The sequence below is a fragment of the Polypterus senegalus genome, chromosome 2 (assembly GCF_016835505.1).
Source record: "Polypterus senegalus isolate Bchr_013 chromosome 2, ASM1683550v1, whole genome shotgun sequence".
Classification (NCBI taxonomy): domain Eukaryota; kingdom Metazoa; phylum Chordata; class Cladistia; order Polypteriformes; family Polypteridae; genus Polypterus; species Polypterus senegalus.
The window spans coordinates 169,797,877-169,822,281 of record NC_053155.1 but is presented as its reverse complement, the minus strand read 5'-3'; positions in this window follow the sequence as shown (position 1 = coordinate 169,822,281).

Sequence of the window (24,405 nt, the reverse complement as noted above, 5' to 3'; positions counted from 1 at the left end):
TACCTTTTTTAGCAATTCTTCATATTATTTGTGTGTGTATATGTGTGTGTATGCTCAATGATAACACTGCACAACAAAGTTTTTGCTTTTTGAACACTGTTGGGTGTTTCTTATAAATTTTTGGGTGCTGATCACGAATATTACATCAAAATGTATCCATCACGTACCGTTTCAGTTTTGTCATGATTTTTTTCTTATATTTGTATCCAAACATTTTCTCTCCCGTAAGTGACTTATCAACAACAGTTTGTGCAGCCTGGGCATGTCCAGCCATGGATTCAGGCCAGGCTGAAAGCTGTTCTGTGGAATGTGACATCCTGGGATGGTCTGAATGAGCTTGACGCTGTCTCAGCATGCTGTAAAGGTGACTTGCATACACCGATCCTGCTCATTTGGTTAATATAGGTAGTCAGTGTGTATGTATAGTATCAGTAGATAGATAGATAGATAGATAGATAGATAGATAGATAGATAGATAGATAGATAGATAGATAGATAGATAGATAGATAGATAGATAGATAGATAGATAGATAGATAGATAGATAGATACTTTATTAATCCCAAGGGGAAATTCACATCACATAATCCAGCAGCAGTATACTGATACAAAGAAACAATATTAAATTAAATAGTAATAAAAATGAAAAAAAATAAAAATAAAATTAATGTTAGCATTTACTCCCCCGGGTGGAATTGAAGAGTCGCATAGTGTGGGGGAGGAACGATCTTCTCAGTCTGTCAGTGGAGCAAGACAGTGACAAAAGTCTGTCACTGAAGCTACTCCTCTGCCTGGAAATGACACTGTTCAGTGGATGCAATGGATTATTCATGATTGACAGGAGTTTGCTTAATGCCCGTCACTCTGCCACAGATGTTAAACTGTCCAACTTTACTCCTACAATACAGCCTGCCTTCTTAACAAGTTTGTCCAGGCGTGAGGCGTCTTTCATCTTTATGCTGCCACCCCAGCACACCACTGCGTAGAAGAGGGCTTTTGCCACAACCGTCTGGTAGAACATCTGCAGCATCTTACTGCAGATGTTGAAGGATGCCAACCTTCTCAGAGAGTATAGTCTGCTCTGACCTTTCTTACATAGAGCATCAGTATTGGCAGTCCAGTCCAATTTGTCATCCAGCTGCACTCCCAGATATTTATAGGTCTGCACCCTCTGCACACAGTCACCTCTGATTATCATAGGGTCCATGAGGGGCCTAGGCCTCCTAAAATCCACCACCAGCTCCTTGGTCTTGCTGGTGTTACAGTATAGTAAAGTATAGTATCTGTAGCAATATAACAGTAAGTCAGCTTGATGCTATAGACGTTTTGGTGTTGGGCAATATGTGTCGTCAATGTTGTAACAGCCGCAATACATTCTGCTATATCTGTGGCGAATATACACTTGCACTTCAGAGATGTTGGATTACTGTTCTTGTGAAGAAAGCTTATCATCTGTATTTTCGGCTGGTGATCAAGACAATGAATGGGCGCCTCACATTTGCTGTGCAACATGTGCTGTTAGTCTGAGAGCCTGGCTCAGAGGCAGTTTGCTGTTCCGATGATAAGGCGAGAACAGAAAGACCATGTGATGGACTGTTACTTCTGTTTGACTAATGTGTCTGGTTTCTCTGGCAAAAACAAGAAGTCAATTGAATATCCTAATCTACCTTCAGCAATGAAACCCATGCCACATGATGACAGTCTTCCAATTCCGAAACCACAAGAGGATTGGACCTTAGATGATCCAGATGAAGAAACTGCAATGCAGTTACATGACTCGGATTTTGAACCGTGCTCATCAGACGATCCAGATCTGATAACATGGTACGGATTGAACAATTTGGTCAGAGATTTGGGTGTGTCAAAAGAAAAAGCCGGGCTGCTGGGTTAGAGACTGCAGGAATAGTGTTTGCTGTCACCAGGTATGAAAATTTCTGTGTTTCAAGGCCGACATCATGATATAATCAAATTTTAGGCACAAGTCAACAGTCTCTGTTTCTCTTGTGACATTGAAGGATTGTTCTCGGCACACAACCTGGAAGAGTGGCGTCTCTTCATTGATTCGTCAATATTAAGCCTGAAAGCTGTTCTGCTACACAATGGCAACGTTTATCCTTCAGTACCTATTGGCAAAGTAGCACACATAAAATATGTGTATGAGAATATGGAACTGTTGCTGAAGCACGTACAACTATACAACTGCATAGCAGGCACAAAAGGAATATCTATGGAGATCTTAAAGTCGTTGCTCTGTTGCTAGGACTGCAGCTTGGCTATACAAAGCACTGTTGTTTCATCTGTGAATGGGACAGCCGTGCCAAAGAGTCACACTATTCTCGACAGATCTGGTCACTCCGTAAAAAGTTAGTTCCAGGTCAGAAAAATGTGGCACATGAATCACTTGTCAACCCGGCAAAGATATTTTTGCCTCCTCTTCACATAAAACTGGGGCTCGTGAAGAATTTCATGAAAGCACTGAACAAGGAAGGCAAAGGTTTTCGTTATTTAAGACAGGTGTTCCCAAGAATAACTGACACCAAGATCAAAGAGGGTATTTTTGTTGGCCCCCAGATTAGACGTGTTATGAGTGACAAGCGGTTTGAAGATCTGTTAGTTGGGTCGGAAAAGTTGCCTGAAAAGCCTTCAAAGACGTTGTTGACAATTTTCTGGGCAACTACAGAGCCCCAAACTACATTCAGCTAGTAGACAAACTTCTCAAAGCATACAAGACAATGAAGTGCAACATGTTACTCAAGGTTAATTTCCTCCACTCACACTTGGACTTCTTCCCCGAAAATATCGGTGTTGTCAGTGATGAACACAGCGAAAGGTTTCACCAGGACATTGCTACGATGGAGAAACGATACCAGGGCAACTGGAATCCGTCAATGCTTGCTGACTATTGTTGGACACTGCAATGTGATGCACCAGACACTGAATACAAAAGAAAATCAGGAGCAAAACACTTTTAATTCTGTTGAATTTAACAGCTTATGCGGAACATAAATGTTGACTAAATACATTATTGTCAGTATACAGGCCTCCAGGTCCGGTCACTATTCAAGGAGTGGATGCAGAGGTGGTGCACTCTTACAAGTACTTGGGGATTCACATGTTGCATACATCAATGACAGGTTGGACTTATTTTTGTAACATGGAGGAACTATATAAGAAAGGGAAGAGCAGGCTCCTTTTTCATAGTAGACTGTGTTCTTAAAACGTGGGAAGTGACATCCTTCACATCTTCTGTAACTCTATATTCTATGCTGTGGTGTGCTGGGCTGCTGGGCTGGTAATATCACTTTAAGAGAGACCCACCAAATTAACAAGGTAATTAAAAGGGAAGGCTTACTTACAGGGCACACTTTAAACTCCTTGGATGTAGTAGCAAGGGAGTGAATTAAAACAAAAATGAATGTCATTATGAACAATGGTGCAGATCATCTCTCTGATACAGTAACACGGAGTACTTTAAGTCAATGCAGTGCGTCAAGAAGCACTATTGGGGCTCCTTTATATCAAAAGCAATATTCATGTATAATGCCTCACTGTTAATGTTACTGCCAAGTCAGAATTAATCTTCTGTAAAAAGCCAAATTTCCTCCTAGGGACAAATAATTTTCTATCTAATAATAATAATTCATTACATTTATATAGCACTTTGCTCAGTACTTAAAGTGCTATCCACACAGGGAGGAACCAGGAAGCAAACACACAATCTTCCACAGTCTCCTTACTGTAAAGCAATGGTAGTAAAGCTACCATTGTGCCACCTGTCTGTCTGTCTATCTATCTATCAAACCTCATAGCATCCATGGTGTTCAGTTCAAAGATTTGTTGACCTTAGTAATACATTTGAATACATTGTCTATTACAAAATCGTGGAGATCTGATGATAACTGATTTTGGGATGCTTCATTAAATCGGCTAACATCTCTTTGTGATGTGGTAGACCAAGCAAATTGTAAGAAGACATTGTCAATGTCTGGATTTAAACCCAGGTTGTTTGAAAACTACAATATAGACTTTTAAATATTCCTGATTTTGACTTTATAAAAATATTTAATAAAAGGTTTTTGTATAATATTGACAGACTGTAAAATCATAAAAATTCTATTTCAGAGAGAAATTTTATTGGCATTTAACCTAAGCTGATATTTGTTTGTAGTGCAATAAAGGTATAAAAAGCAGTTCTGGTCAGATCCCACTTACATTTAAAGCCTTATCACTGGATCTTTCACAACAGAAACTAACCCAAATTCATTAGATGCTTCTGAAACAGTTTCTTCTTCTTCTGATGATATGTATGACTGGTCCAAGGTTTGCTCACTACTGTTCCTCTTCATAGTATAGCTAGAAAGGGTCAACATTAACTTAATTATCCTGCGTACAGTCCAAGTAAGCTCTTGCCTACCCTTTCAAGGTCATCAAATGGTTTGCCAGAAAATATATTAAGTTGTCCAAATGTTATTTTCTATGGATTCACCAAACTTCTCTCACACAGAAGTTAACAACTTAGCCACTTATGAAGCTGTCATATTCTTCTCAATTAAATCCAGAAAATATTTCAACAATCCTGCTTGAAAAGACTGGTCATTCAACTTGATGGCTCACCTTTATGTTGGTGTCTTCCAAAAATGACATAAATCAATGACATTTGATTCACAGCCCTTAGAGCCAATACCACTGCATGAACATGGTTAATTAATGCTTTATTATTGCCATATCTTAATATTGAATCCAGATATATTCTATACTAAGAATGTGTAACTCAAAAATCTAGCCAGGGTTCAGAATCTTATGGGTCTAAACAGCAAAGTCACCCTATTGGCATTTCCAGAAGTGAAAAATTGCCAAAAAGTAGGTGGTATGTATTATTTTATGTAATCTAATTTTCTTAATAATCATTACACAGACTGCACAATTCTAGCAAAAGTATTTGTAAAACTCGGAGTATTATATTAGATCACAGAACTAGCTATATATTTTTAAAGGCAACTACTCTTTAAACTTGAAAGTTTTTCTAATGTTATATATTCCTCCTCAACATCAGAACACTTAAATGTTTTATCTTTGTAAGTATAAGACAATTTTGATTGGCAGGAGATACACCACCAGCTCAAATAAGAGTAGAACATGATTCCTATGCAAGAGGGGCCATGTTGCCCTTTTAAGGTAGTGTTCAGTGTGACTGACATGGTGTTAGTTGACTTATTGATAATGATAATTGCTACACAGCTAAGTTTAAGCTGGGCCACAATTTGTACAAAGGTTAAGAAAGTTTTATTCACGTAGGACTCATATTTTTTGTTATACTGTTCTTACAACAAGGACTCCTTACTTAAACATATTTTACAGATTACTGATAAATACTGGATGATCAATAAAAAGTTAAGTTGCTTAAATGCTAGTGCTTCTCAAATGACACTGCTCTGCTAGGTCTGATATCTAACATCAGTGAGCAAGCTTACCTGATCGAAGTGGATAATCTGTCACACTGGTGTCAAGGCAATAGTCTACTACTGATTGTCAGCAAGACAAAGGAGTTCATTGTGGACTTTGGAATAAAGCAGCAAAAACATTACAATCCCCTCAGTATTAACATCATTGATGTGGAGAGGGTTTTCAGTTTCATATACCTCAGTGTCCACATCACAGAAGGCCTAACCTGGTCCAAACACACTGACACCTTGGAAGGCTCAACAATGTCTTTACCGCCTCATACACTGCCAGAGTTTCAAATACTGAAGAACTTCTTCATATCCACCATTGGAAGTATTATGATAGGAAGTATTACTGACTGGTTTGGTAACAGCACGCAGCAGGACTGCAAGGCTGTACAGGGCGGGGTGTGTTCAGCTGAATATATCACTGGGTATGCACTCCCTAACTTCCAGGACATCTACACCAGGCAATATTAGAGCAGTGCAAAGAAAATTATCAATGATATCAGCCAACTCAACAATGGCCTCTTTTCTGTACTTCAGTCAGCTAAACACTATCGCTGCCTAAAGTCTAGTTCAGAGGGACCGAAGAGAAGCTTTTTGCACCAGTCCACATGCATCTTGGACAAAGAAAGTATCTCAAACTACATGATGTCCTATTGTTAACTCTCTTACATTTAGTTATTTATTTATTTATTCATTAATCACATGCAGTATTTAAAATTATTTTATTGATTTTTGATATTTATAAAGTCATGTATTATTTTTATTGTCCTTCTATATTTTTCTTAAAGGTACAGTCAATGGAGTTGAGCTATATTCTTCTTAAAGGTACAGTCAGTGGAGTTGAGCAACTAAGCATTTCAATACATATTTTACAGAATGTATAATTTGTAAGTAACAAATAAAATGTGATGAATTTGATTTGGTTAAACCTGGATAATTCCTTTCAATGTCCTTTCACACAATGTCTAGAACTGCTACCTCAATAATTTACTGTTCTGGCTTTGAATTTTGCACATAGTTGTTGTTTGTGTGGAGATTCTATCTTTTGTCCACATGAGATTTTTCAAAGGTGATCTAGTTTTCCTCCCATAACCCGAAAATGTGCATATTGCATTAATTGGCTGTTCATACTTGCCCTTGTGTCTATGCATGCTTGTACCTTGGAATGAGCTATTGCCAGGTCCAAAGCTATGCTCATTGTAGCACACATTGAGAATATGATCTTGTAGTATAATTACACAAAATGTCAGATATCTATTCAAACAAAATGATTTAACTCTTTAAATTTAATAACACTTTTAGAGTATCATGCAAGACTTTTTCAACTAGACAAATATACATACATCTCATACTGGTATGCTGGGCAACTGCAGCTAAAAATAAATCTATCTTTTAAAAAATTAAAAGGAATATTTTTAAAATCTTTTTATACTTTTTATGACCACTGGCTTTACTATTTTGTATACTGTGGGGGAATAGGGGAAAGATTTCACTCATTGGGGATCAACATGGCTATTTTAAATAATGTGGCAGCTTCTTATAAATACAGCTCATCCTTTTCATTCCTCAGATCTATCTTGCATTTTATTCTCTTATCTTCAGCTATTTGTTTCCTAACTATTTAATAATGAAATCAGGTGTGGAATGATGCATGACTGGACAACTGGAAGGAAACAAACAAGATGTTTACTTCTGTTTATTTAATCCATTGTATTATCCTCTTGATCGTTCCTTACTTGCATGCATTTGGTTAATGAAACCACAATGGTTGATGTAAACTCTGAGTTTGGCACAGTTTAATTTATATTAAGGTGCCACATAGAGGAGAGGTGTCCCCATCAGACAAGATAAAGCCAAACATTTTTTAATGAAACATTATGCAAATAAATCATAACATTGATAGTTACAAAAAATGATGTTGAGATTCACAAAACTATTATGTTAGATTGCATAAAGCAATCAAAATCAACAATTACTTTTAATGCAAGGGTGGCATAATAGTAACATTGTTGCCTTGCAACAAGGACTTCTGGGCTCAAGTCTTGGCTGTGCCATGTGCAGAGTTTGAATGTTGTCCGAGTGAGTTCCTCTGGGTGCTCCAGTTTCCTCAACATAGTCCAAAGACAGTGGATTGTGTATGTATGTATGTATGTGTGTATTCTCCGTGCAATGGATTAGGAATTTTTGTGAATGTCCCTGGCTTGTACTCAGTGCTTGCTGGGATAGATTCTAGCTTTCTCATAACTCTACTTTGAATAGGTGGGTTTAGAAAACAGATGGAATAATAGATATGTAATGACCACTAAAAACAATATTTTATACTAAAAACACCAAGGAAGGAGAATAAAAATAAATAAGCATTAATTTTTAATAGTTTTATTTTAAAATAGGATACAAATTAGGTGAATTAGTGAAGGAAAAAGATTATGAATTAAAAATGCAAATAATATTGATGTGTACATCCATCCGTCCATCCATTATCCAAACCACTATATCCTAACTACAGGGTCACGGGGGTCTGCTGGAGCCAATTCCAGCCAACACAGGGCACAAGGCAGGAAACAAACCCAGGGCAGGGCGCCAGCCCAGTGCAGGACACACACACACCCATACACCAAGCACACACTTTAGGATCGTCAATGTACCTAACCTGCATGTCTTTGGACTGTGGGAGGAAACCGGAGTACCAGGAGGAAACCCACGCAGACACGGGGAGAACATGCAAAATTCATGCAGGGAGGACCCGGGAAGCGAACCCAGGTCTCCTTACTGCGAGGCAGCACTGCTACCACTGCACCACCATGGTGCCCTGATATGTACATACATTATATATATATATTGTGACAGTAGGGGGCACTGTTGCTCCTCCAAACCCGCAGACAACACATCCAGACACTAGGTAAAAGTCTCAGAAATAATTTTCATTTCTCCAATAATGTGAACAAAGCACCTCCATCTCCACAATACACAATAATCAAATCAATAATAATAAACAATAAATCCTCCTATCCACCCAGCAGCTCTGTCACACTTCCTCTCAACTCCAGCTCAGTCTGCTGGGTTTCCCATCGTCCTTTTTATAGTCCTTGACCCAGAAGTGCTTCTGTCCCTCAGTCCATGTGATTCCATAGCACTTCCGGGTCAAATGAAAACTCTTATTTTTCTTCATTTCTTCCGTCCCTGTGACTAGAGAGTACTTTCGGGCTATAATAGAAACAATTGTGTCTCCCTGCAGCGTCCCCTGGCACTCCCCACGGTATCCAGTAGGTCTGTAAAGCTGAACTCCATCGTCCATGATGCCCTGCGGGAATTCGGGGCACCTCCATGTTGCAGGGAGGACTCCATCTAGCGTCCTGGGGGTGCTGGCCGGGATAAATTGCCGGCCGTTTCTCACAATATATAATACTGATAATTTGCTTAACAAATACTTGTCCCATATAAGTTACTTTGTTAACCAAAAAATTACAGTATATAATTAATAAACATTTATAGGATGACATAGGCCCAATTAGTTTTGATCCTGTTGTTATCTAATTGATCTAAATCACAACACCAGTGCTGTCATATATCATTTTAACAGGTCCTTTTGAGTATGAGCTGCTGTAACAAATAGCATTATTCTTTGCTTGGGAGTTACATTGATTTGAGACTGCTTTTTTTCAATGCCTGACACTTAATATTTTGGCCATGATCAAGCTATTTCCATGAAATAAATATATATGTTTTTCATTAGAGCAGTTTGTTTTGCCATATCACTGTGAAGGTATGGTGCTATCTGTTTGGAATCTATTTCTTCTGTTATGTTTTTTGTTTCTATCTTTCTAGCTTTCTCATAACTCTACTTTGAATAGGTGGGTTTAGAAAACAGATGGAATAATAGATATGTAATGACCACTAAAAACAATATTTTATACTAAAAACACCAAGGAAGGAGAATAAAAATAAATAAGCATTAATTTTTAATAGTTTTATTTTAAAATAGGATACAAATTAGGTGAATTAGTGAAGGAAAAAGATTATGAATTAAAAATGCAAATAATATTGATGTGTACATCCATCCGTCCATCCATTATCCAAACCACTATATCCTAACTACAGGGTCACGGGGGTCTGCTGGAGCCAATTCCAGCCAACACAGGGCACAAGGCAGGAAACAAACCCAGGGCAGGGCCAGCCCAGTGCAGGACACACACACACCCATACACCAAGCACACACTTTAGGATCGTCAATGTACCTAACCTGCATGTCTTTGGACTGTGGGAGGAAACCGGAGTACCAGGAGGAAACCCACGCAGACACGGGGAGAACATGCAAAATTCATGCAGGGAGGACCCGGGAAGCGAACCCAGGTCTCCTTACTGCGAGGCAGCACTGCTACCACTGCACCACCATGGTGCCCTGATATGTACATACATTATATATATATATTGTGACAGTAGGGGGCACTGTTGCTCCTCCAAACCCGCAGACAACACATCCAGACACTAGGTAAAAGTCTCAGAAATAATTTTCATTTCTCCAATAATGTGAACAAAGCACCTCCATCTCCACAATACACAATAATCAAATCAATAATAATAAACAATAAATCCTCCTATCCACCCAGCAGCTCTGTCACACTTCCTCTCAACTCCAGCTCAGTCTGCTGGGTTTCCCATCGTCCTTTTTATAGTCCTTGACCCAGAAGTGCTTCTGTCCCTCAGTCCATGTGATTCCATAGCACTTCCGGGTCAAATGAAAACTCTTATTTTTCTTCATTTCTTCCGTCCCTGTGACTAGAGAGTACTTTCGGGCTATAATAGAAACAATTGTGTCTCCCTGCAGCGTCCCCTGGCACTCCCCACGGTATCCAGTAGGTCTGTAAAGCTGAACTCCATCGTCCATGATGCCCTGCGGGAATTCGGGCACCTCCATGTTGCAGGGAGGACTCCATCTAGCGTCCTGGGGGTGCTGGCCGGGATAAATTGCCGGCCGTTTCTCACAATATATAATACTGATAATTTGCTTAACAAATACTTGTCCCATATAAGTTACTTTGTTAACCAAAAAATTACAGTATATAATTAATAAACATTTATAGGATGACATAGGCCCAATTAGTTTTGATCCTGTTGTTATCTAATTGATCTAAATCACAACACCAGTGCTGTCATATATCATTTTAACAGGTCCTTTTGAGTATGAGCTGCTGTAACAAATAGCATTATTCTTTGCTTGGGAGTTACATTGATTTGAGACTGCTTTTTTTCAATGCCTGACACTTAATATTTTGGCCATGATCAAGCTATTTCCATGAAATAAATATATATGTTTTTCATTAGAGCAGTTTGTTTTTGCCATATCACTGTGAAGGTATGGTGCTATCTGTTTGGAATCTATTTCTTCTGTTATGTTTTTTGTTTCTACATCTTTCTGTCTCTTCTAATTTACAATTCATTTGTTTTAGTGAAATAAATCCAGTACAACCTTTTTTTCTTCTAATACAGCATATATTTATTTTTCTGATGCAATTACATTTATGTGCCAAATTGCCCTAAACTGAAACATCAGTGTTAAAAAAACAATATCAAAAAAAGTGAAATTACCACTTATATTCTAGCACTTCCATGATACATGCCACAAATTGTCAGAAAAGACAGTAATATTGTAATACGGTTTTTCACAATACAGTGCCATTTTGTGATGTTAGACAGTTTATCTTTTTAAATTATTTTTATTGATTTTAATTAAAAACAGGTAACTTTCCATACAGTCAAATCAAATTTAACAAATCAGCAAAGCAAAACTCAACCCCACCCAAGAGAAAGAAAAAATACTCTATAAAGAGAAGCTGGGTATCCATGTCCCCAAAATAGAAATAGAAGCTTATTCTAAAATGTTATTGATTATTGAGTAGTATTTACTGTACCCCTAGATATTTAAACTGATCTAATGGGATAAATGGTAATGTGTCTAGCCTGATATTATGTGGTAAAGAATTCACTGGAAAAGCATGCTTTTATTCCAACTGATTTTAAGTCCAGATACATTAAACCGTTTATCTTATTAGGTAGTTACAAGCAGTTTTGACTAACTTTCTTGCAGATTATGAAAAGATATTGAAATGAATTGCTGGGTAAGGTAGGATAAGGGATAGGGAAAAAACACAGTAAACAAAACCAGAACAGGCAAAGGAAGTAGCAATTACATCACAATACTGGTATGAGAGGAAGGGTACCAGCACTGAATGATAAACCATATATTTACTGAACTTCTTGAAAACACACAAACACAGAGAAATACAGAATTTCAACCTGGAAGAAAGCAATTTCTCTTCAGGATGCTAAAGATTGGAGACCCAGCAAGCATTACATACACCTAATTTTCTATATAGGTTGTGAGGCAATGACGGGAAGGCAGGAGATACACCACCAGCTCAAATAAGAGTAGCACATGATTCCTATACTAGAGGGGCTATGTTGCCCCTTTAAGGTAGAGTTCAGTGTGACTGACATGGTGTTAGTTGACTTATTGTTCAGTCATTAAGTAGCACAACACTGTAGTGCAAGGGACAAAACAAAGTCATCCTTTCTAGTTGAGCAACTCAAAAGAATCCCCAAATATCTAGTTATGTAAGCTCTAAAGAAGGTTAAGGCACTGTAAGAGTGCTTTGTACTATGTTGGCCCAGGCATGTTATAGGCTTATCTCAAACAATTACACTTTTTAATTGAACAGCATCCCTAGTTTCAATAAAATAAAAGGAATGTATATTTTAATAAATAGAATGTAGGAGCACAGACTAAAGAAAAGCAATGTGTCAGAATAAACACGTATCATTTTGATAATGTCTCTCTGTTTCTTTTTAAATTTTGTTAATTTCCTCTTTCCTTTAAGTAATTATATTGTTAATTATAACTATGTGAGGCAATACCTCAGATTGAGTAATTACCCTCAAGTGGTGTTGCTAAGCTTTATTGTAGTACTGGATGGCTATATCAAGTTCTTACTGTCACAGCTCCCTGTTCATCTGTTCTCTTTGGCTTTCTTTGTTTGGTTTAGTTTCTTAGTCTACTGTCCATTTAATTTCTTGCTTTACCAAGTTTTGACATTTAGCTTTTTTTGGGATTGGTTCCTGCCTTGCGCCCTGTGTTCGCTGGGATTGGCTCCAGCAGACCCCTGTGACCCTGTGTTCGGATTCAACGGGTTGGAAAATGGATGGATGAATAGTTTAGGATTTTTGACCCTTTCATTTTCTATTCTGGCGTTTTGACATATTTACTATAAATATGTGGAAAGGAAAGAGAATAAGTGAAGATAACTTATTTTATGGGTAGGAAAAAATTCAGGAATATATGATAAATGGACATTGGCTCTGCAAGATACAAAGGTATTGTACTGTTTTGAATGAAGGCAGTAAAAGAAATAAAAGCAGTAAAACAAAAAACAAGCAAAACTGTCCTGTAATAATTGGAATGATAAATCTTTGTCTATATGGTACGTTTCAGCCTAACTCTGGACTATGGGAACAAGATATAGCCATTTAGTCCAACGGAAAATGAAAGGACTTTCTCATAATGCAGCAGAGAGGCAAACATTTGCTTCAATTGCTCTCACCTGTTAAGGACAAAAGAAGACATAGCTACACCTTTGTCACATTATCAACCACGTGATGAGCACTAAGCATATAATGAATCCACCATAGCTCAAGAGCAGCAAGGTAAACCTATTAGTACAGAACACAAAAAATACTTACACCACCACCAAGTCCATTTACAAAGTTTACAAAGCATTTGCGAGTAATGTAGTACATAGGGTACACATACATCACCACCCTAAACAATGTCCTTAAATCAGTGTGCTTTCAGTTAAGTGAATATTCATATAAAGCTGAGGTGTTATATGTCACATGTAAAGGTATGCAAATATGTATGGTAGCTTGAAACACATAACAATTTGAGGTACTTGCTTGAAACCCTTAGAATACTGAAGATGAATAATAGGTGGAAGTTCATTTAACAACATTGTTTTTCTAACTTTTTTTTAATGGTGATGTAATACTCTTCCTTTCTGTGATGAAGTGTATGACTGTACAGTATTAAGGTGAAAACCTTAAGTATATGATGCCACATTGTTTGTTGTAACAAACAGTGATTCAGTAAACCTTTAAGTATAGGTTCATCATACTAGTGCATCTCATTATAATTTAAGATTTGAACATATTTACGTTGCTTAAAATATCTGCCACAATTTCTAATACTCTGTTGTTTAGTTTAGAACATTGTTAGAAAACTTCTAATATCATGAATACTCAGTATGTTTGCAGATAAACAATAACTCTAAATTAAATCAAATTATTGAATATAAATGTATTATACAGTAACTTCTGGGTTTGGGGCATCTGTATTGAGAGCAGTGTTTTCATCTTGGTTCTTTTGATTAGTAACAAAGAGTTGTTCTAGTTTTGTTATGTGTTATGGTTTATTTTTAATTTTGCTGACTACTTTTTGTGCTTAATTGCACTGATGTATCTCTTTTTGTTGCTTGTTGACCATTTTCTCTTTGTTTCATGAGTGCTGCCCCTTCGGTTTATGTTGCTAATTACTTTGATATTTGTTGCTGAACTCATTTAGCTTATCCGTACTAAAAGAATTGCACTACTGCATCAATTGAGACATGAGCTCTCCTGTGCAGGATTTCTCTTGTAAAGACGACAAGTTTACCTATGTGAGTTCATCGATCAAGACAACAGTCACTCTTATTCAACCAGATACCTTGTTTCTCTTTAATCGTTTATTCCACAACATGTGTTTACAGGACAACCCTTTGATTAATATTACATTTTTCTCTCATCCCTTCAACAGGAAAGGATATAGTGCCAACAATATTTGTCTGCTTTGTCATACCCCAGCTGCAGACACTCTCTTTCCCTTTGACCCATGGAGCTGTCAGTCCACAGTTAACAAAGTGGACTTTAAGTTGTGGCATTGACTCTAAGAAATTGATCAATCCAAAGAATATGGCAGGTATGTGTGTCTCCAAGTACTTGAGATTCACTCCCATGAGAACTATATACAATAACACTACCTTCAAGTACCATGCAATCCTACCCACTTCCTTCCCTATTAACATAAATGTTGTTCTTTACCATCTTCCATGTTTGATAAGGAAATTCCACAATAAGCTGGATTTGCCGCTCTGCACCAACACAGATCATGGTAGTCCATTTCTAATCCTTAGGGACCAGAACATTCATCTGGACAGTCCTCATCCTACAGACTTCCCTGGTCATCTTTGCTCTTTTAGCCAGATACAGCTCCACACTCCACCAACCCACAATACTGGTAAACCACATTACCTCTCATGGATTTGCAATCCCACCAACATAACTGTCATTCCCCTAACACACACTTTGACCACTTTTTTATATGGTTATCTTTACCTCTTCCCTTTTCTGCCATTGTCAATCCTCCCACTGTGTCCTTCTACCATCAACTCACTTTACCTTGCTCCCATTCATTTTTCTTTCCTATTCTGGGTGAGATACATTGAGGCAGTGTTGACCTTAGGGCTGTAAAGGTTCACCCTGCAGTTCCAAATCTCTTGTCTCATCGCTTGGTGTTAAGACTATAATTGGTTTGGTTTACCTCTTGTAAGCCATTGTCTCATGGGCTTGTATTAACCCTTTGTTAAAACCATTAAATTGACACCAACCTCTAACTGTTCTTTTGAAGTCAAAAAATGTAAGACATTTAAGGATCTAGCCCAAATTCTAATTAGAAGTGTTTATCTTATTTTTTCAAAAACAAAAATAAAATACAAAAGATTGAATGCAAAATATAAGTAATAAATAAAATAATATTCTTGCAACAGTTCATTAGCGATGACACAGATTTTGACCTTTCTCTGTCTTCAAGATCATCTACTGTATATTTTTTTCAAATCTCATTGGATTGTTATTTTGAATTTTTGTTGAAAAGTTTTTGGAAACTCTTTCTTCTTACTCAACTTTCGTCCCATCTAGGACTTTCCCTATTGAGATGATGTAACTCTTATTTTGACAAAGACAGTTTCTTTTAATGTCTAATAATCCTTAACACCTATTATTAATGTATTTCTTTACAGTATATAGGTAATACTTCCTTATTTTTCATTTTGTTACTGTTTCTGCTTGTTGCTAGCTTTATATTTAATCTTATCTAAAACGCATTATTATGATTAAATAATCTGTTAATTGTTTCAAAGCTTATATATCTATTATTATCTTATTCACTCCAATCTATTTTTGGCCTAATTCAGTTCTTGAGCTTGAGCTGGTAGACTAGGGTGATCTCTTTTCTTGATACCTCAACCCTTCACCACCTCCCACGTCCTTGCTGTTGATTACTTTGCTATCTTTTTCATGGAAAGGTGAAAGTCATTAGTGGTGAAATTCTCATCTCCCTTGCCAATTAGTCTGCTTCTTCCCAAACACAGCACATCATTCTCCTCTTCCTCATTGTTCCCCACCAATGTCCTTTCTAGTCACCCCACTACCTGTGCACTTAATGTCATCCCCTCATATCTCCTCCAGGCTCATTGTCCCTCACTCATTTCTGCAATTACACATATCATTAATTCTTCACTCAACACAGACACTTTTCCTCCTGTGTTCAAAAAAATCCTAATAACTCCACTTCTTAAAAAGCACACATTTAACTCATTTCACGTAGGCAATTACAAACCAGTCTGTTTCCTATCCTTTCTATCTAAAACACTTGAATATGCTGTCTCTAACCAAGTAACTTTTTTCTTTCTTAAGAACAGATTACTGGATTCTCTTTTCTCTGCCTTTGACAAAATTATCAAATTCTCCTTTTCACCATCTCTGTCCTAGGCGTCACTGGTCTGCTCACAAATAGTTTGAATCCTACCTCTTGGGCAGATCCTACCGTGTTTCCTAGAGAGAAAAGATGTCTAAAGTGCATCAAATAAGCATGAGGGTGCACACTAGGATTGGTGCTGGGTTCTGTCCTCATCTGTCTGTACACAGCCTCACTAGGTCCCATCATTCAATACCACGGATGCTCATATCAGTGCTGTACTGATGATAAACACCTGTATCTGTTGTTTCCTGCAGAGTACCACACAATTCAGCTAGAATGTGAGCATGTCTCACTGATATTTCAACCTGAATGTAGGAACATCATCTCTAGCTCAGCCTTGCAAAGACAGACACTCTTGTGATTGCAGCTAGTCCATCTATTCCATCTCTGCTCAGTTTGTCTCATTATCACTAATACCTACTAAGTCAGTATGCAACCTTGGGGTGGTGATTAAAGACCAGCTATTCTTCACTGACCACATTTCATCTGTCTCTTGTTCATTTCATCCACATTCACTTTATAAAAAGTCCACAAAATCAGACCATATCTGATTTTCCTGCCTCAACTATTTCAATTCTTTACTGGCAGGTGTACATTCGTGTGCTGTCAGGCTATGGCAGATGATTCAAAATGTAGCATTATGTCTTGCATTATCCAGATGATATGCGCACATGTCAATACTCCTTTCAATTTGCTACACTGTCTGGTACACATTAAGTTTAAATCATTGATACTTGCCTACAGGGTAATCAATGGATCAGCACCCATGTAAATGGAGGCACTCATGAGGTCTGCAATGAATGGGGTCTGATGAGGCCACCTCTGCGCGGCATCGACTCTCAGTCCAAACTCCCTTGTTGTGCAAATATACTGTATGTCTAATTAATAATGGCTTTGATAGGTTCATGTAACTTAGGAAAGATTAACTAGCCTTGCGTTGTTCTCTTTGGTTGAAACCTTTTTACTTGTGATGATCGAATCTGTAACCTTGTCCTGAAGCACTTCTTTCAAAACAGTTCCTCAGGCTGATGTTTACTTGATTATGTTGACCACTTTTGTAAGTTGCCTTGGATAAAAGCTTCTGATAAATGAATAAATGTGTATGTTATATTTATTGTTTGGAAACATGAGAAGGAATCACAGTTTCCCATTACTGAGCATGTTGCACTTTGCTGCAACATTAAAAGAATATAAACTTTAACTTTGCTTGGACTTTAACACATGAGGTTTAATGCCCCTCTTAATTGCTTTCTCTGGTCTTCAACTCCCTTTCTTCGGTCTTCCATTTTTTGTTTTTACCCCAATTCTCCATTATTTTGTTACCTCACACTGTAAGTTCTCTTAGTTCAACACCCTGAGGCATATGTGATGAAAGCTTAGCAGCCAAAACTTTTTACTTTTCAGTCTGGAAAAAAGCTTCTTTATACATGCTATTTTTATTGAATTGCCTATCACTTTCAATAACAGAATTGAATATATTCTAAATAAACCCAGTTTTTTGCTACTAAGATGCCACCATGTATTTGATTGTTTCATTTTCTTTGGATATTGCCTTTTAAATTACTAATTTATATCGACACCAGGGAAAGGTCATTTCAGCTTTGACCAGCAACAACAGCATTATTCTTGAATTGCTCTTCAGTTAGTCCAACAGGCAAACTCAATAAAAGAATGCATACGCTCACAGTTGGAAACTTTGCATCAGTCAACAATTCACTTGTAACTTGTATTTTATATTCACCAGCAGAAAACCATTGGCATCCTGATAGACATTTCAAAACCTCACCTAAGGAGCATCATCCATCTGGAATGAAAAAATGTTCATTTGTTAACTTGATTAATCTCTATGTGCAAAATAGTCTGGTAACTATGCAATATTTTCACCACTATTAATAATTTTGCAAAGTCATACCAGTTATTTAATGAATTTATTTGCCTTGTGTTTCATTACTTATAATAAATATTAAATATATTATTTGGTCAATAATAAAACAATGAAAAATAACATTTTAAACTAAAATGCAGTAAGTACATTCAAATGCAAAAAAGGCATATTTTGTTAATCAAATACATCATTTTAATTAAACAATTAAATTAGAATATTTACCCACTGTTATGCATAATAATATAATGAAAAAAATGGTATGGTAATGGTATCTTCATATACTTAATTTTATGTATTATCACTAATTAACTCTGTACAATTTTAAACAAAAATCTGGTAGACAATTTACTTCTTAAATGAAATGTTACATAACATTCAAAATTAATTTCGAATTCTGAATCCTTAATTGGTTCATACAGTATATATGAAATAAAAAAAACTGTAAATTACCATTATATTATATGGTAAAACTAGATATTTGTATTCAAAGTTTTTCCTTAACATAAAATTCTTAAACTTGTTTAGTCCACTTCAGGGCTACAATGGGCAGAATCCTGTCCTGGCAGCATTGAGCGCAGGAGCTAGCCCTGAACAGGGCAGCATCAAGAACCATCTATTTACTGAACCCATTTAATACTATTTTTGAAGCATGGGAGCATATACGTATTCTAACTAAATTCAAGAGCAAACCTCCACTCACGAATAATAATAAACCTATTAGTGGTTGTCAATGAACCTAACATGCCCAGAAACTTGAGATGTGGGAGAAAATCTAACACACAGGGAACACATAAAAATCACATACAGGCCATGTCCATGATGGAATAAAACCAAGTCTCCTGAAGCTGTTAGGTACTATGCTGTTAGGCTGTTAGGTACCACTGTGACACTATACCATGCCAGAACCAGTTTATTGTTATTATATACTTAAAAAGATTTTCTAATTCATTTAACAAGACTGTCTTCTAAGCAGGTTCCAGTACATGAAAATAATACCTGGTCTGGCCACTCTTTGCATGTATTTCTCATGTTCTCTCTTTGTTTATATGAGTTTTCACCTCAACAAACAACAACATTTATTTATATAGCATGTTTTCATACAAATGATGTAGCTCAAAGTGTTTAACAAAATGAAGAAAGAAAAATGTAAAAATAAGGTTACGCAATACTAAGTAACAAAGAATAAAGTAAGGTCCGATGGCCAGGGAGAACAGAAAAACCAAAAAATCTCTAGAAGGCTGGAGAAAATAAAAAAATCTGCATGGGTTCTAAGGCCACGAGACTGCCCAGCCACCACTGGCCATTCTACCCAACATAAATGATCACAATCAGCCCTAATGGTTTACAGGCTTCATGTGGAAGAATTACATGATGATGCTAATGTGGACATCTGAGTGTTCTAGGTTTAACACTAGAAATACCAAAGCTTATGAAAAAACTTGCAAATCCGGTCCACCTTAAATTCTCTTGCACCTCTACATCAGCGTCTTTTGTTTTGTAAATGTGTCGATTTTGCAAAGCCATGAGCCCACCTAATAATCTCAGATAGCGGTGGTGCGGTGGGTTTTCCAAGGACCGTGGTCTGACTACAAAAGGTAAGTCATTAAACCTGACAAGGGTTTATTTGATTCATTTAAGTAATATGTTTTTATTTGAGAGAACAAAACAAAATGTGATTAGGTTGCTGCTGCAGTCTTATTTTTAGCTAACATTCACACTGCCTAACCAAAGTAAAGATCGCTTTCCCCTTATTTGCTCTTTAAGACCCACATATTTTAATATATTGTAGCAGTTTATTTCACTTCTTTATTCCATTACCTTTGAAGTAATTATGTGCAAACTGGAAGATGTGGATTCAGCTGGGATGTAAACAGATACAGACAGTGATTGAAATTTCACAAGTAGCTATTCAGTCCACCTCAGGAGGTGGAGGGTCTCATTGACTACAGATTTTCTTAACATACAAATATTGTAACTGTATTTATTGAATAAATTGAAATTGAAGTAATTTATCTGTCTTTCTAGTTATGCAATGTATATCCACTTTATAATTGTATGGTTTTTGTTTCAGAAAACTGATGCATTACACTTGTGAGAACAAGCAGAATCCTAAAAGCTAAAACTGACAGTGGAAAAATGTAATAAAACTGAAATAATTTAAGGAGTTTAAAATACTTAAATAGGTTAAATAAGTCAACTATCAACATTATTTTTTTCTTAGAACTACTGTAGTCTTTCCTATACATTTAAAACACATCACAATTCTGTCATTCATCAGGTTTTGGTTCTGTCAGACACTTTTATGTACAATGTCTGTGCCTGTTTCATCACTTTTACAAGCTGTTGAATTCTTATTTTTCATGTAGAACTTGTTTTCTAAACATGTTTGTCGTTTTTAATTTGTATAGTTATGATATGCAATACTTTAATTACATAAATAAAATACATCCTTGGTAATGACAAACCCTAAAATTGACATCATCTAAAAATAAATACAAGTGTGTGTTATGTAGGATTTTATCAAAAGATTGAAATTATTACTGATTTGATATTAAAAAGAATAATATCCATCCATCTATCCATTATCCAACCCACTATATCCTAACATAGGGTCACGGGGGGTCTGCTGGAGCCAATCCCAGCCAACACAGGGTGCAAGGTAGGAAACAAACCCCGGGCAGGGTTTTTTTTCCAGTTAAGAATGGCCTCACAAGACATAACATATGACTCGATTTTTGTGAGGCCATTTTGCTATTTTGGATGAGCAGAAGACAAGGAAATCATTCCAATATTAGAAAAAGATCAAGTTTTGGAAGGTAATTCACTCAGTCTATGGTCAAAATAGGCTTATACATTTAATTTGCTGCTCATTAAACTACTGAATTTAATAGTGAAACAACAAAACAGTACAGTGTATCTTATTTATCCCTTTGACTTTAAAAAAAGGTTTTTTGGATATCAGGGTTCATCTCCCAGCTGCTGTCTGTATGCAGTTTGCATGTTCTTCTTTTGTTTATGTTAGTTTCCTCACCACAGTCAAAAAACCTGCAGGTTAGATGAATCGGTGTTGTTCAATTAGCCCCGGTGGGTGTTTGTAGTATGGGCTATAGCTTTTCCACAACAAGCTTTAACCTGCAATTGCTGAGCACTTTGAGTAGTGAGAAAAAGCACTATATTAATGCAAAGAATTATTATTATTAGTTAAACCAAGTCATCTAATATATAATCCTTTAAAAGTGAGGTTAAAATTCAAAGGCAGGAAAATGTCCTTTAAAACTCCCAGTTAAACCCTTTTAAAACTGACATCTCTTCTGCTTACCTCGCAGCAGCGAATGCACCCATCTAACATGGCTCCCAGTAAGACACCACCCCAAACCACATCTCTCCAAGGCTTGGGTCGCTACAGCCATCTGTGGCCCTGGTGGGCACCATGCCGAAGCCTCCACAACTCCTGCTGCCTTCCTCAGACTTAAGCAGGATCAAGCACCGCACTGCTCCAGCTTCCCAAGTCACTCAGCTGGAGCAATCCACTACAGCAGCCTTAAGCGTTGGCCTCACACTAACCAAGGGGCTCTCCTCCCAGCTGTCTGTCTTCTCTCACTTGTTCATACTGGGCTTTCTCTACCTTCCTGCCTGCTCCTCTCAATTCTTCAACCTCCATTCTTTTCTTTGTCTTCTCTTTCATTCTGTTCTTTCTGCTCAGCCAGCTCTCCTCTTTATATGCCTCCATTGGTGCGGTGCCTTGAAAGCGAACCACAGAAAACCAAAGGAGCAATCAAGACAGGTGTAAAGGACCGAGGAGACAGTAGCAAGGGTTGGGGTTTTCCGGCCCCGTATATTGTAAATTACAACAAAAAACTGGTCAAAAATTATAAACAAACAGTTCATATGCGACGCCGACTCCTGGCGTCGCGCCATTTTATTGGGGAGGAGCCGGAAGTGGAGGGATGCGGGAAGGACCGCAAGGGAGGATGGGAAGGATGACGTCAGGGCAAGATGGCGGAGGAAGGGCGGAAGTATCGCACTGCGGTCAATCCAGGCCTATGGTGCAGGAAGGTCTTTCTTTCTATGAGGAAGCAGAGGGAGAAAGTTAATACCCCACCATTCCCTGGCGGAATGGTTTCCCAGGTGCTATCGAATCAATCCGCGGCCTCCTACTCGCGCGTGCGTGACACCATCCCCCCCTTAGCCCAGGACCGTCAGGTCGGGCGGACCTAACCGAGAGGTCGTGAATACGAGAGGGCATCGGCATTGGCCTGAAGGGTGCCCGCCGATAAGTGACAGTGAACTTATACGGCTGTAAGTCCAGGAACCACCTGGTGACCCGCGGATTCGACTCTTTGTGTAGGGACATCCACTGAAGTGCAGCGTGATCAGTCACCAGAGCGAATTCGCGACCCAGCAGGTAGTAACGGAGGTGGGTCACTGCCCACTTAATGGCCAAGGCCTCCCTCTCCACTGCCGCACCGGTCCCCCGGTCCATCAGTTTCCGCTAAGGTACATCACAGGGTGCTCGACACCATCGGCGCTTTGGCTCAGCACGGCACCCAGGCCTGTGTCCGAGCGTCGGTCTGGAGAATAAACGGAGCCCAAAATCGGGCGTCCGTAACACAGGTGCCGACGTTAGGGCCTTCTTTAGGTCACTGAGCGCTGTTCTGCTTTGTCGGTCCACACCACGTATAGGGGCGCCCCTTTTGTCAGGTCAGTCAAGGGTGCTGCTCTTCGAGAAACGGGAACAAACCGGCGGTAGTAACCGCAAGCCCCAAGAAAGCCTGCACCTGTTTCTTGGTACTTTCGGACGGGCCATTCTAAGATGTCTTTAACTTTGGAGCTCTGTGGCCGCACCTGTCCTTGTCCCACGAGGTAGCCTAAATATTTGGCCTCCTTTAATCCAAAAAAACACTTCCGGGGTTTATGCGGAGGCCGGCTTTAGCCAGTGTTAGGAGGACAGCTGCGACCTGCAGTAGATGCTCCTCCCAGGTGCCGGAATAGATGACAACGCCATCCAGGTAGGCGGCGCTATAGGACTGGTGGGGCTTCAGCACTCTATCTACCAGACGTTGGAAGGTCGCCGGGGCCCCGTGCAGCCCAAATGGGAGGACCTTGTACTGCCAGTGCCCGCTAGGGGTGCTAAAGGCCGTTTTCTCCTTTGCGGATGCCGTTAAAGGAATTTGCCAATACCCTTTTGTCATGTCAAGGGTAGTCAGATATCGAGCCGCACTCCAGCCGCCAAGGAGGTCGTCAATGCGGGGCATGGGGTAGGCATCGAACTTGGAGATCTGATTCAGACGCCTAAAGTCATTACAGAACCTCCAGGAGCCGCCTGGCTTGGAGACGAGGACAATAGGGCTGGACCAGGGACTATGGCTCTCTTCAATTATGTCCATGTCCAACATACGTTTCACCTCCAGTTCGACCTCTGCGCGCTTTGCCTCCGGAGTCGGTAGGGCCTCTCCCGGACGATTACCCCGGCTCCGTGACTATATCGCGGCTCAATCAGCGGTCCGCCGGGTGACTCGCCACTACCTCGGGATGGCTCGGAGTGTTTGGGCTAACTCCTGCCGCTGCTTGGGGTCAGCTCTTCGCCGAGGTTAAGGGCAGTTGTGCTTGCGTAAAAGGGAGAGTGACCTACGGGAGCTGGGAGCTCCTCTCTATCTCCAGGGCTTTAACAGGTTGACATGATAGATCCTCTCACCGGTCGACGATTGGGCTGTTTCACCAAATAGTCGACGAGTCCTTTTCTCTCCTTAACCTCGTAAGGCCCTTGCCAGTGAGCGAGCAGCTTCGAGTGGGAGGTGGGACGAGCACCATAACTCGGTCCCCGGCGGAACTCCCTGAGGACGGAGTTGCGGTTGTAACACCGGCCTGCGCTGCTTGCGCACGAGTCACGTGCTCTTTTAGGAGGGGCCTGATCTTTGTGAGTCGGTCGCGCAGTTGCGCTACGTACTCCAAAATGTTAGAGGAGGGAAGAGCCTCGGCCTCCCAGCCTTCTTTTAGGATGTCGAGGATTCCCGGGGTTGTCGCCCGTATAGTAATTCAAAGGGGAGAAGCCTGTAGAGGCCTGGGGTACCTCCCGGTAGGCAAAAGCACGGCGGGAGGAGCTGGTCCCAGTTCCTGCCGTCGCGCTGACTACCTTGCGGAGCATCTGCTTAAGCGCCTGATTAAACGCTCACCAACCCGTCAGTTTGCGGGTGATAGACTGACGCTTTCAGGTGCTTTATCTGCAGT